Consider the following 14,557-nt stretch of genomic DNA (forward strand, 5'->3'; position numbering starts at 1 on the left):
CAAAATAAAAGACAAAATGGAAATCAACAAAGATCACTAAAGGCCAAAGAAAGCTAACGGCTTCTCAGGTGATACCATTTTTGCTGGTCCTAGACCATGACTGTGAGAACCACTGAGCTCTATTACAAAAATCCCAGTGAGAAGCAATGTTAAAGGAGGCAAGAATTAGTTGGATTTACAGTATTATTTAGCATGGTAGAACCAATAAAACAGCATTAAACACTGTATTTCTAGAATGTTCCTTAGGTATTTCCTGGTTAAATATTTTTAGTTTTCAGGTTTTAAAAATATATAAGTTAAAAAAAGAAAACAAGGGCTGGAGAGATGGCTTAGCGGTTAAACGCTTGCCTGTGAAGCCTAAGGACCCCGGTTCAAGGCTCGGTTCCCCAGGTCCCACGTTAGCCAGAGGCACAATGGGGCGCACGCGTCTGGAGTTTGCAGCTGGAAGCCCTGGCACGCCCATTCTCTCTCTCTCCTTCTATCTGTCCTTCTCTCTGTGTCTGTCACTCTCAAATAAATAAATAATTTAAAAAAAAAAAAAGTAAACAATATGTAAGTTATACCTTATCCCTGGGGTTATGATATTCACTGTGAGGTTATGAAGGCCTCAGTCAATCCCTATGGGGGAGTGGATAAACTTCAGAATATTCCTACCCACTCTGTGGCTCTTACAATCTTTCTTCCTCCTCATCTGCAATGTTCTCAGTTTGTTTTTTTTTAAATACACAGGCTCTAGAGTTAGATGGCCTAGGTTAAAACTGCAGCTCTGTTGTATATCTACTCATACAGTTTTACAAATTACTTCATTTCTGTTATGGTTAATCTTCATTGTTAACTTGACTGGATTTGACTGGACTCATCCAGGAAATTGCTGCACACCTCTGTCTATGTCTGTGGCAGAGTTTTCAGAGAGGATAAACTGAGGAGGGAAGACCCACTATAAATGTCTGGCTGAATAAAAGGGGAAAAAGAAGAAAGTGAGCTAAAAGCTGGGTGTTTGGGCTCCTGTCTTTAATCTCAGCACTCTGGAAGACTGAGGCTGGAGGACCGCTGTGAGCTCTAGACCAGCTTGGAATGCAGAATGAGTTCCAGCTTGGCCTGGGCTACAGTGAGACTCTGCACCAAAAAAAAAGCCCCAAAGTAATTGGGTGTGGTGGCGCATACCTTTAATTCCAGCACTTAGGAGGTAGAGATAGAAGGATCACTGAGTTCAAGGCCACCCTGAGACTGCATAGTGAATTCCACTTCAGCCTGGGCTACGATGAAACCCTACCTCAGAAAAAATAAATAAATAAAAAGCAAAGCAAAACTAAACTAAATAAAAAAAAAAATCAGCCAGGTGTGGTGGCACATGCCTTTAATCCCAGCACTTGGGAGGCAGAGGTAGGAGAATTGTCATGAGTTTGAGGCCGTGCTGAGACTGCATGGTGAATTCAAACAACAACAACAACAAAAAGCAAACAAAAAAGAAAAGAAAATTCCTCAAATAAAACTAATTAAACAGTGGGAAAAAAAGTGTTTGAGAATCAGCAATCCTTCCTGGTCTTCATAGATGAGAGGGGTCTCAGCTGACATCTATGATAGACCATACCTTCCCTGACATGATGTATTGTATCTGATTAAATCACAATCGAAAGTAAATTCTTCTTCCCTTAAATTGGTTTCTGTTGGGTTTTTTGTAACAACAATGAGCAAAGTGACTAGTACAATTTCCCATTTGTAAAATGTGGATAATGTTAGCAAGCATTTTTTGCAAGGAACAAACGAGGTATCTCCTATAAAGTATATATATTTTATTTTTCTTTGTTTTTAAAAATGTATTTAATTTATTTATTAGAGAGAAAGAAAGACAGAAAGAGAGAGAGCGAGACAGAAAGAGAGAGAGAGAGAGAGAGAGAGAGAGAGAGAGAGAGAGAGAGAATGGGCATGCCAGGGCCTCTAGCCCGTGAAAACGAATTCCAGACACATGCCACCATGTGAATCTGGCTTATGTGGGTACTGGGGAATCAAACCTGGGTCCTTAAGCTTTTCAGGCAAATGCCTTACCTGCTAAGCTATCTCTCCAGTCCCGCTCCCCCGCCCTTTTGGTTTTCCCAAGTAGGGTCTCACTCAAGCTCAAGCTGACCTGGAATTCAGTAGTTTCAGGGTGGCCCTGAACTCACAGTGACCTTTCTACCTGTGCCTCCCAAGTACTGGGATTAAAGGCATGTGCCACCACATCCGGCTCCAGCCCTTTATTTATTTATTTATTTTTTTGTTTATTTATTTATTTATTTGGTTTTTCAAGGTAGGGTCTTGCCCTAGGATTCACTATGTAGTCTCAAACTGACCTCAAACTCACAGCCTTCCTCCTACCTTGACCTCCTGAGTTCTGGAATTAAAGGTGTGTGCCACCATGCCCAGCTGTAAAACACTTTTCACAGGATATGGATTATGGGTCTTATTTTGGAGACTAGGTCTCATGTAACCCATGCTGGCTCAAACTCTCAGTGTAGCTGAGGATGACTTGAACTTACTGATTTTCCTGCCTTCCACCTCTCAAGTGTTATATATTATATGCCTGGGCCACCGTACTGGGTTTTAAAAAGTGCTGGGAGTTGTCTTTGTGCATGCTAGGCAAATACTCTACCAGCCGAGCTACATACCTAGCTCTGGAGTATGGATTTGTAATTTGTTCAATTAAGGGCAAGAACATACTCTTAAATATGATAATGAAGATTGTTAGAACAAAATAACTTTTTTTGATGCAGGGTCTGCCCATTCTAATCTGGAACTCACTGTGCAGAACAGGTTGGCCTCAAATTATGATCCTCCTCCTATTTCAGCCTTCACAGTGTTGAAATAATAAGTATGAGCCACCAGACCCAGCAGTAACTTAAGATAAAAGTTTTCATTTATTTTCTAATATTTTTTGGGAAGAAAATCTATAGCAAGTTAATTTTTAAATTTTTTTATTCTTACTACCTTTACACAGAGCATAAATTATCTTAATAAGCATGCCCACAGATCATTTAAAATATTCGGTTTACACCTTGTCATAAGCCATTTTGTGCTGTCATAATTCCAGAGATGGGTAATTTATGAAGAACATAACTTTGTTTTCTTACACCTACTAGGGCTGGGATGTCAATAATCAAGGTGTTGGCATCTGGTGAATGCCTTCTTGCCAAATCTTCACATGGAAGAAGGCAGAACAGGAAAGCAAAATAAATTGGAATTACCCTGTGTTAAAATGTCAGTGCCCTCATGGCCCAATCACCTCCTCAAACTTCCACGATAACAATAAAAGTTCAACATCAGGGCTGGAGAGATGGCTTAGCGGTTAAAGTGCCTGCCTGTGAAGCCTAAGGACCCATGTTTGACTCTCTAAATCCCACTTTAGACAAATGACAGATGCACAAAGGTGAGGGAAGCGCAAGGTTGCACAGGCCCACTAGGTGGCGCAAGCGTCTGGAGTTTTATCCTCCCCCATACCTCCCCCGAGGTAGGGTTTCACTCTAGATCAGGCTGACCTGGAATTCACTATGAAGCCTCAGGGTGGCTTCTCAAACTCACACAATCTTACTACCTCTGCCTCCCAAGTGCTGGGATTAAAGACGTGCACCACCATGCCTGGCAAAGCGTCTGGAGTTCAGTTGCAGTGGCTGCGACCCTGGCATGCCCATCTCTCTGTCTCTATTTCTGAAAACAGTTTTTAAAAACAAATCCAAACAAAGCCTAATGACCCGGGTTCAGTTCCCCAGTACCCACATAAAACCAGATGCACAAAATGGCACATGCATCTGGAGTTTGTTTGCAGCAGCTGGAGTCCCTAGTGCCCCATTCTCTTGGTCTTCTATCTCTCTGCTTGCAAATAGATAAAATTAAAAAAAATTCAACATCAGTTCTGGACAGGAAACATCATTTAAATCATAGCATATTTTGTGTGTAAATATTGTACAATATTCTGTACATATACATAATGAACATTTTATTCTCTCAGTTTTAACGGATTTTGTTAAGAATTGCAAACTGAGTAGTGACTGTGCTAGCAGTTTTTCATATATTTGTTTAGTTATCTTATCAGTGACACAATTTTTTTTTTAAAAAAAAGCTGAATTATTATCCATTGAGCTGAAAACCTGCCAAGGGTCAAATGCAATGATGCTGGGGTTTAGCATATTGACAGGACAAATCAAATAATGTAAAGATTTATTTTTTTCTTTTAATAATGCAAAATTTTAATGTGTTTTTAGAACTCAGCAAAAATTTGGCCAATGAAGTTTTAATGAAGGAAACATGATCTAAACATCTATTTTTTCTAACCCTTTCAGAAAGTGGAATTGTCCACTACGAAACAATACATAATTTCAACAAAATCTACTGTATCCCATTAGTTGTGAAAATAACTATCAATCAAAATGCAGTCATCTGTAGCAAAGCAGTTCTTTTAGATATAAGGGTTTCATTTGTTTTGTAAACTAGTATTTCAAAAGACCCTTTTACAATAAAATATCAATAATAGCCTCTTTGTACAGCATAATGATCCAGGGCTGTTATTTTCTCATGCAGTGGTGTGGAAGTGGAAGTACACAGCAGAATCACCTGACATATCTCGTTTTGGTTTTGTCAAGGTAGGGTCTCACTCTAGCCCAGGTCAAACTGGAACTCCCTCTGTAGTCCCAGGCTGGCCTCAAACTCATGAAATCCTCCTACCTTAGCCTCCTGAGTGCTGGGTGCTCAGATAAAGGCAAGGGCTACCATGCTCAGCTTTGAAAAAAATGTTAAGAAGTAAAATGAATACACTCTTAAAATAGTGGCAAAAGTATAGTACAATAAATACATAAAATATAATCATTTATTATCATATGTTATATACTGTAAATATGCTATGTAGGCCAGACTGGCTTTTAATTTGCAATCCTCCTGTCTTAGCCTCATGAATACTGGGATTGTGGTTATGTTTTACCTTGCCCAATGTATGTTGCAGTTTTAGATAACTGACATCATAGTCTCTTTTCACTAGCATCACCACAAACACATGAGGACTGGATTGTGTTCCTTCATCAAGATAGCTGTAACATCATTTGGATAGGAATTTTCCAAGTTTGTTATAATATTTTTTTTTGAAGCAGGGTCTCACTCTTCTCCAGAATAATGTGGAACTCACTCAGTAGCTCTTGCTGGCCTTGAACTCAAGGTGATTCTCCAGCCTCAGCCTCCCTGGTGCTAAGAATTTAAACAGGAGCTACCAGGCTGCCTTCAGTTCCACTATAATCTCATGGGACTACTGTTATATATGTGGTCTTATGTTGATGAAAATGTCATTATGTAAAACAAAATATAATATAATATAGTACATGGCTATAATTCAGGGCTAAAATCAGAGATGGGTTTACAATTCCACATGGTATGCACGGTATTTCTAGTAACACAGGCAGAGAATATTCCTCTTGGGTATAAATAGCTTTGTGGTCAGGAGATAAGGTTCTGGGCACAAATAGGATGGGAAATTAGAGCTAAGAGTGTTGTATTAACTTAGAACCCTTGAAAGGTTATAGCTGAGTAGAAAGAGTTAGAATTAATAGAATTAATAACATTAATAATTACTAATGACTATTATAATTTTTTTTTTTTTGGTTTTTCGAGGTAGGGTCTCACTCTGGTCCAGGCTGACCTGGAATTAACTCTGTAGTCTCAGGGTGGCCTTGAACTCATGGCAATCCTCCTACCTCTGCCTCCCGAGTGCTGGGATTAAAGGCATGCGCCACCACGCCCAGCGACTATTATAATTAATAGAATTAATAACATTAGAATTAGTAGCACCTATCTTTCCTCAGGTGGTTTGTAGTCTGAATTTATATTACCTATATGGTCTGGCAGCTCTGAGTTGACAAGTTAAATTGGTATAAAAAGTGGTTCCAATCTAGGAAATTTTAGAGCTCCTGGCAAAGGCAAAGATAGGATTTCTCTTGAAGGACACTCTCAAGCCAGACTGAATTGTAATTGCAGAGTGAGAGCTGTGATGTTTAGCGGAGTCCAAGTATTCCTGGGGCAGGGTATGTACTGCTTAGCCTTCCTTAGGGGTTGCCTAGTTCAAGTGTTGCTGCTATCTGAGGGTTCAAAGGTGTGCCTTTGATCGAGTGGTGGGATAAGAGCAAACAAGAGTGATTATCTGACTTGAGGTTTCCAGACCTAGGATTTATTTTCCAGTGCCTCTTGAACTTTAGAGCTGCCCCTGATTAGGAAATGGCCTTCAGCCATTATCTTTAGATGTTAGAAGACAAGGAGTCTGCAGTTCCATGAGAGTGTAAGTTCACAGGCCCCAGCAATCAGCACCAGAAGAGGATAGATAGCTGAAAACAAAACAACACAAAGGAAACAGCTAGAAACCATGTACCAGTTGTGGTAGAAATACTAGCAAATCAAAAATTTTAAACAGGAAAGGACTTCCTCTTTTTGCTTAGGATATAGAAACTTACAAGTGACTATCATTCTCCTTGTACCATGCGATTTTGAAGTTATTCCCCCTCCAAAACTGCCACTACATTCCAATAACTTGTACAACAATAACTGCACAGATAGATGTCCTCAGACTACGTTTGACAAGAATTGTGATATGTGATAATATTGTTTGCAAACCTGTACTTACATTATACTTAGTGCTGTGTAATTTTATCTTGAATCTATTTAGTCGGATAGGTGTAGTTGAGGAGATGGAAAGGTGGATACGCCACTGACAGGCTGATTTATTGATTTGTAGTTCTTTGTTAAACCCAGGACTGTTCAAAAGCTGACCTGGAATGCACTATGTAGTCTCAGGGTGGCCTCAAACTCATGCTGATCCTCTTACCTCTGCCTCTGGAGTGCTAGGATTAAAGGCATGAGCCACCACACCCAGGGATTATTCTTTTTTAAAAATATATATATTTATTTATTTATTCGCAAGCACAGAGAGAGAGAGAGAGAGAGAGAGAGAGAGAAAGAGAGAGAGAGAAAGAGAATATGGGCGTGTCAGGGCCTCTAGCCACTGCAAAAGAATTCTAGATGCGTGTGCCACTTTGTGCATCTGGCTTTATGTGGGTACTGGGCAATCAATCCTGGTTCCTTAGGTTTTGCAGGCAAGCACCTTAACCACTGAGCAATCTTTACAGCCCCTCCCTGTTTATTCTTTTTTATTTTTATTTTTATTTTTTTTCTCAATTTTTATTAACATTTTCCATGATTATAAAAAATATCCCATGGTAATACCCTCCCTCCCCCGACTTTCCCCTTTGAAACTCCATTCTCCATCATATTCCCTCCTCATCTCAGTCAGTCTCTCTTTTATTTTGATGTCATGATCTTTTCCTCCTCTTATGATGGTCTTGTGTAGGTAGTGTCAGGCACTGTGAGGTCATAGATATCCAGGACATTTTATGTCTGAAGGGAGCAAGTTGTATGGAGTCCTACCCTTCCTTTGGCTCTTACATTCTTTCCGCCACCACTTCTGCATTAGACCCTGAGCCTTGGAAGGTGTGATCGAAATGTTACTCAGTATCCCTGTTTATTCTTTTTTTACAAATTTCTTTTGTTTATTTATTTGAGAGCGACAGAGAGAAGGAGAGAGAGAGAGAGAGAGAGAGAGAGAGAGAGAGAATGGGTGCGCCAGAGCTTCCAGACTCTGTAAAGGAACTCCAGACATGTGCGCCCCCTTGTGCATCTGGCTAATGTGGGTCCTGGGGAATTGAGCCTCAAACCAGGGTCCTTAGGTTTCACAGGCAAGCGCTTAACTGCTAAGCCATCTGTCCAGGCCCCCTGTTTATTCTTAGTCAAAACATTTCACATACAAAAGTCCATGGTCCTAACTGTACATAGGAACTTCATGGAAGCCCAAATTTTATTCACAAACAAGGATTAACCAGCAATGGAGCTGGTTATGCAGTGCCTTTCTATGCACTGTCCTTTGGAGAAAGTTCCTTGTACATAGCAATAAAAATTCACAATGTTTAACATGTCAAACCCTGAAATCGAAGTTATAAAACCCATTTTGACATTTCTTTGCTCTAATTACATAAACCAGAATTGCCAAATTACTAGAAAGAAACTCAAATTACCTTCTGGTAATTAAATATCCTCTATGGCTTGTCTAAAGAAAAAAAAAAGTACTGGCTAGACAGATTAGAATAAAAAATTGAACATGATAGTTATATTTTTTCAGTGAAAATTAGCCATGAAGCATACTAGTGCAGATCATTTAGTCTCCAATGAGGTAGTATAAATCAGGATTAATAAGATAAAAATGTTATCCCATAGATTTTAGTAACCAAGGGCCAGACTACAGTGAATTATGTAAGGTAAATGTTCTGGCTGTGTGCCTTCCCTCCCACATCTACAGTGTATCTACAGTGGTCTTTGTTTTTCAAGGTAGGGTCTCACTCTAATCCAGACGGATCTGAAATTCACTCTTCAGTCTCAGGGTAGTCTTGAACTCAAGGCAATCGTCCTACCTCTGCCTCCTGAGTGTTGGGATTAAAGGCCTGTGCCACCATGCCAGCTGTCTTTTTTTAATTTAATGAAGTGGGAAAAAATCCTGTTTACAGGAATTCATTTATTTTTTGGGAATTTATTTTGCAAAATCATTACTTTTACTAGGCTTTTTTTGCCAACACACTACATTGTAAGACAGCCTAAAGATGACCCTTATAGTTTGAAGTCTGAAGAGACTCTTTTCCTGTAGCTATAATAAGATGGACAAATCTAGTCTGCTAATGGTTGTAACAATTAAAATGATGCATCATGAATAATGATAAGCTCATATGGCTGCTTGGATGCCAGTCAAGGGACAATGGCATGGTTCCAATGAGAAAGTGGCAGGATATTTGTAGGATGCATTGTTCCAAGTTATTTGTTTATGGCCAGAAGAATAATTCTTTTTTTTTCAAGAGAATGATTTCTATAATACCACATTTTATTCAGATTTTACAAAAGAGTGTAGAAAGGGGAAGGCTGTGATGTAAGGGGAAACAAAGTGGGGAGAAAAGAAGTACACCACGTGGAGCCCAAAAGCCCATGTGGACCACGTGTAGCTCAGGAGTCCATGTGACCAGATAGGGATCTGGGAAAAAAAGTGTGGAAAGAAAAGAGTAAAGAAAGTTTAAGGAGCTCCTGCCATGTGGGGAGCTAGAGGAGATTAAGAACCCATGAGGGGACTAAGGGCTAGCTGAGGGAAAAACTCACCCACAGCTGGAAATTCCCAAGTGATCAGAGAGCCAGAACTAAAAGAAAAACTGTTTTTTATATAATGAAATTCTATTTAATATTTTATTTATTTATTTGAGAGGGAAAGATATATATATATACACACACACACACACACACACACACACACACACACACACATACATACATACATACCGAGAGAGAGAATGGGCATGCGAGGGCTTCTAGCCACTGCAAAGGAACTCCAGATGCATGTGTTACCTTGTGCAGCAGGTTTATGTGTGTACTGGGGAATCAAACCTGGGTCCTTAGGCTTGGTGGGAAAGTGCCTTAACCACTAAGCCATTTCTCCAGCCCCCAGAAGAATAATTCTTTTTTTTGTTCATTTTTATTTATTTATTTGAGAGCGACAGGCAGAGAGAGAAAGAGGCAGATAGAGAGAGAGAGAGAATGAGTGCGCCAGGGCCTCCAGCCACTGCAAACAAACTCCAGATGTGTGTGCCCCTTGTGAATCTGGCTAATGTGGGTCCTGAGGAATTGAGCCTTGAACCGGGGTTCTTGGGCTTCACAGGCAAGTGCTTAACTGCTAAGCTAGGCTCCAGCCCAGAATAATTCTTAATATGTTTTTTGGATGAAAAGAGACCCAGATGTTACATACTAATTTTCTTTCTTACAGTGTATCAATTTATACAATTCTGGCTTGAAGGCTGGGAGAGTCAATCAGTACCTAACTAGTTGCAAGTGTACGATGAAGACTGACCTTAATCTCCTTCTGTTTCTTTCTCTCTTTCTCTCTCTTCTCTCTATCTCCTTTATATTACTTGTCTTTTTCTTCTTTCGCTCCTTGAGTGCTGACCTGTAACTCCCAGTACTAGCATGTGGCTATCATCCACAATGAGCTCTCGATCAGAGAAACCTACAAGGTTTCCCAAAAGAAGACAGATTTCTGTCAGTGTACTTGATGACTCACCAAAGGTTAGTGGTAAGACCCTACTGCTGAAGACACCATATGCTGATGGTATGGAACATGGAGTAACATGGCTGGAATCTGGAAGAGAGTCAGTCCCCAGACTGCTAGCTTGTCTAGTGCCAGAAGCTGCTACATGAGTGAATGGGGGAACATGACCAGTATCTGTCCAGGCAACTCATGGTCTAAGCTACTCAGCAGCAAATAACCTGACATGATGCTCACACCAGCACAATAGTGGTGCACAGCCATGGTGGGAAACCAACTGCTCTTGATTTGGCTAACTGATCTGTTCAGTGGAACAGAACCCATAGCTGGAGCTGGGAAACAAGTCAGAACCATATCCAAAAATAAGCCTGCTTTTCGTTATCAAGCTACTACCAAACTTGAGCTACAAGAGGGCCTACACATATTACATTATCTCTAAAAAAAAGGGGGGGGTTATCCCATTTATCTGGTGCTAATTTCACTCTCCATTGGAGAATCTCCTTCTCTTTTTCAGATAGATGCAGATTCTAAGGAGAGAACCACCCCACCATGCCTCAAAAGGGCCCCAGCTGAAACTAAGAATAGTTGGGGAAACAAGCAAGAGTGCTGTTTTCTTGGTGAACCCGGTACCAGCACAACGGTGAAGGAGATCATCACAGAGAACAACCAACTCCTACAAAACGAGATATCCAGAGACACAGAGGCTCCCAACCTCATCACTGAAGCAGACCTAAAACGAACCCAACACGGTTCAGGGAAATTTGCGGATGAGGGGGCGGAAAGAATGTCAGAGCAACACACATTGGGTCATGATACACAGAGACATTTCCTCTTACCCAAAATTGATGGCTAACCTCACAATGCAAGACCCATATTCCACAATGAAGAGGGTCCCTTCAGAGGAGGAGGTCAGGGAGGAGGCTAACAATGGTACCAACTTGACTGTATTCACTGAGTACAAAACTAATAAAAAAGGAAATATGAACAATAATGTTTTGTTTTGGGTATTTGAGGACAAAAATATAATTACAGATGGGAATTATTCCTAGTTCCCAATAAAGGACAAGCAAGGACAACTGATTAAGATTTTGAAAGTGGTTGGCTGGTGGGTGATATAGATTGGGGATAAAGTATTGGGGGATGGAAGAGACTCATATTCTAGGGTCCCAACATATGGATTTGTTTACTTCATGAGGTAATTACCAGCTGTGACACGTGTTTATGCAGTTCATTTTAAATCATTTTTTCATTTTTTTATTAATTTATTATTTTTAAAAAATTTTTTTTGTTTATTTTTATTTATATATTTGAGAGCAACAGGCAGAGAGAGAAAGAGGCAGAGAGAGAGCAAGGAGAGTGGGCGCGCCAGGGCCTCCAGCCACTGCAAACAAACTCCAGATACGTGCACCCCCTTGTGCATCTGGCTAACGTGGGTCCTGGGGAATCAAGCCTTGAACCGGTGTCCTTAGGCTTCACAGGCAAGTGCTTAACCGCTAAGCCATCTCTCCAACCCTAATTTATTATTTATTAACATCTTCCATGATTGTAAGCAATATCCCATGGTAATGCCCTCCCTCCCCCCACTTTCCCCTTTTAACCTCCACTCTCCATCATATCCCCTCTCCATCTCAGTCATTCTCTCTTTTATTTTCATGTCATGATCTTTTTCCTCCTATTATGATGGTCTTGTGTAAGTAGTGTCAGGCACTGTGAAGTCATGGATATCCAGGTCATTCTGTGTCTGGAGGAGCATATTGTAAAGAGTCCTACCCTTCCTTTGGCTCTTACATTATTTCTGCCACCTCTTCTGCAATGGACCCTGAGCCTTGGAAGGTGTGATAGAGATATTGCAGTGCTGAGCACTCCTGTCACTTCTTTCCAGCACCATGATGCCTTCTGAGTCATCCCAAGGTCACTGCCCTCTGAACAAAGAAGATTCTCTACAAAAAGAGAGAGTAGCATTAATATTGGGTATGAACATTAAGAGAAGTGTAAATTCTTTTTGTTTTTTGGGGTAGGGTTTCATTATAGTCCAGGCTGACATGAAATTCACTCTCACTGTGATCCTCCTACCTTTGCCTCCCTAGTGCTAGGATTAAAGGTGTACACCACAACACCCAGATCATTTTATATCTATTTCTTATTTTTCTTCATATATATGTACATATAGGGTTTTTTGTTTGTTTTTGAGGTAGGGTTTCACTCTAGCCCAGACTGACCTGGATCTACTGGATCTCAATCTATAATCTTCAGCTGGCCTTGAAATACAGTGATCCTCCTACCTCTGCATTTAGACATTTAGAATGTTGGGAGTAAAGGCATGCTCCACTATGCCAGGTTTTTTTTTTCTCCCCTTCCAAGGTAGGGTTTTGCTGCAGCCCAGGCTGACCTGGAATTAACTATGTTGTCTCAGGGTGGCTTCAAACTCACAGCAATCATCCTACCTCTGCCTCCCAAGTGCTGGGATTAAAGGCACATGCCACCATGCCTAGCTTCAGCTTGCTTTTTTAAAAAAAGTAATTTTCTATTTGCAAGAGAGAGAGGAAGACATACACAGAAACAAAGAAAATAGGTGCATCAGGGCCTCCAACCACTGCAAATGAACTCCAAGACACATGTGCCACTTTGTACATCTGGCTTAACATAGATACTGGGGAATCACACTGGACTGTTAGGCTTTGCAGGCAAGTGCCTTAACTGCTGAGCTATCTATCCAGCCCCAGTATTGCTTTGTTTGCATTGCTTTTTTTTTTTTTTTTTTTTGAGGTAGGGTCTTGCTGTAGCCCAGGCTGACCTGGAATTCACTATGGAGTCTCAGGGTGTTCTGAACTCATGGCTATTTTTCTCCCTCTATCTCCCAAGGGCTGGGATTAAAGGCATGTGTCACCACACCCGACTTTAAAAAAAAAAAATTTACACATGTGCTTGCATGCATGCGTGTTTGGGCACACAAGTTTCTCTTGCTGCTTAAAACAAATGCCCATCCAGTTATACATGAATGGCTGGGGAATTGAACCCAGGCTGTCATGCTTTGTAAGCAAGTGCCTTTAACTGCTGAGCCATTTTCCCCAGCCTCTTGGTATTTCTTTTCTTTTTTTTTTTTTAACTTATTGTGTGTATGTTTATGTATATGAATGTACATGATGTGTGTGTGGTCAGAGGATAGCAACTTTCAGGTTGGCTATCACCTTCTACCTTTTATTTATTATTATTATTATTATTTGAGGTAGGGACTTACTCTAGCCCAGGCTGACCTGGAATTCACTAGGTAGTCTCATAGTGGCCTTGAACTCATGGTGATCCTCCTACCTCTGCCTCCCGAGTGCTGGGATTAAAGGCATATTAAAGGCATGTGTCACCACACCAGGCAACCTTCTACCTTTTATTAAAAAATATTTATTTGCAAGGACAGAGAGAGAGAGAGGGAGACACACACACACACACACACACACACACACACACACACACACACAGAATGAATATGGGTGGGCCAGAGGCTCTAGCCACTGCAAACAAACTTCAGATGCATGCACCACTTTGTGCATCTGGATTTACAAGGGAACTGGGGAATTGAACCTCGGTCGTTAGGCTTTGCAGACAAAGATCTTAACCACTGAGCCATCACTCCAGCCCTGGTGTTTTTTATTTACTTTAAATTTTTATTCTTTATTTATTTATTTGAGAGATACATAGATAGATACAGAAATAAGCAGGGAGAGGGGGGGGGGGCACGCATGGGCATGCCAGGGCCTACAGCTCTGTAAACAAACTCCAGATGTATGTGCCCCCTGCGCATCTGACTTACATGGGTCCTGGTGAATTGAACCAAGGTCCTTTGGCTTTACAGGCAAGCACCTTATCCACTAAGCCATCTCTCCAGCCATCCCCTTTTTAAAAAAAATAAAAAAAATATTTATGAGAGAGAAAGAGTGTGTGTGTGTATATGTGTGTGCTAAGACCTCCTCCTTCTACAAATTAACTCCAGATGCATGTGCCACTTTGTACAACTGGATTTAACTTGGTACTGGGGATTTGAATTTAGGCCATTAGACTTTGCAACCAAGTGCATTTAACTGCTGAGCCATCTCTCCAGACCCCTTTTGGTATTTTTTTCTTTGAGTCCTACCACAAACCTATTATATATTCAAAAAATATCTGTACATGTGCAAATGTAAATATTAACAGTTTGAAATAAATTACAGTACATAAATATTTTCTGACTTGAATTCTTATCTAACAAGATGTCTCGGAGATAATTCTAAGTCACTACAATCAGCACTGTTATTCTTTTTTTGGAATTTCTTTTTTTCTCTTTCATCCTTTTTTATTAGATATGGACATATTTTGTATGTAAACAACACATGTTGGTACCATCCTTTCCCTCCTCCCTTCTACTTTTCCTTTTTTTTCCTTTTTCCAAGG

The sequence above is a fragment of the Jaculus jaculus genome, chromosome X (assembly GCF_020740685.1).
Source record: "Jaculus jaculus isolate mJacJac1 chromosome X, mJacJac1.mat.Y.cur, whole genome shotgun sequence".
Classification (NCBI taxonomy): domain Eukaryota; kingdom Metazoa; phylum Chordata; class Mammalia; order Rodentia; family Dipodidae; genus Jaculus; species Jaculus jaculus.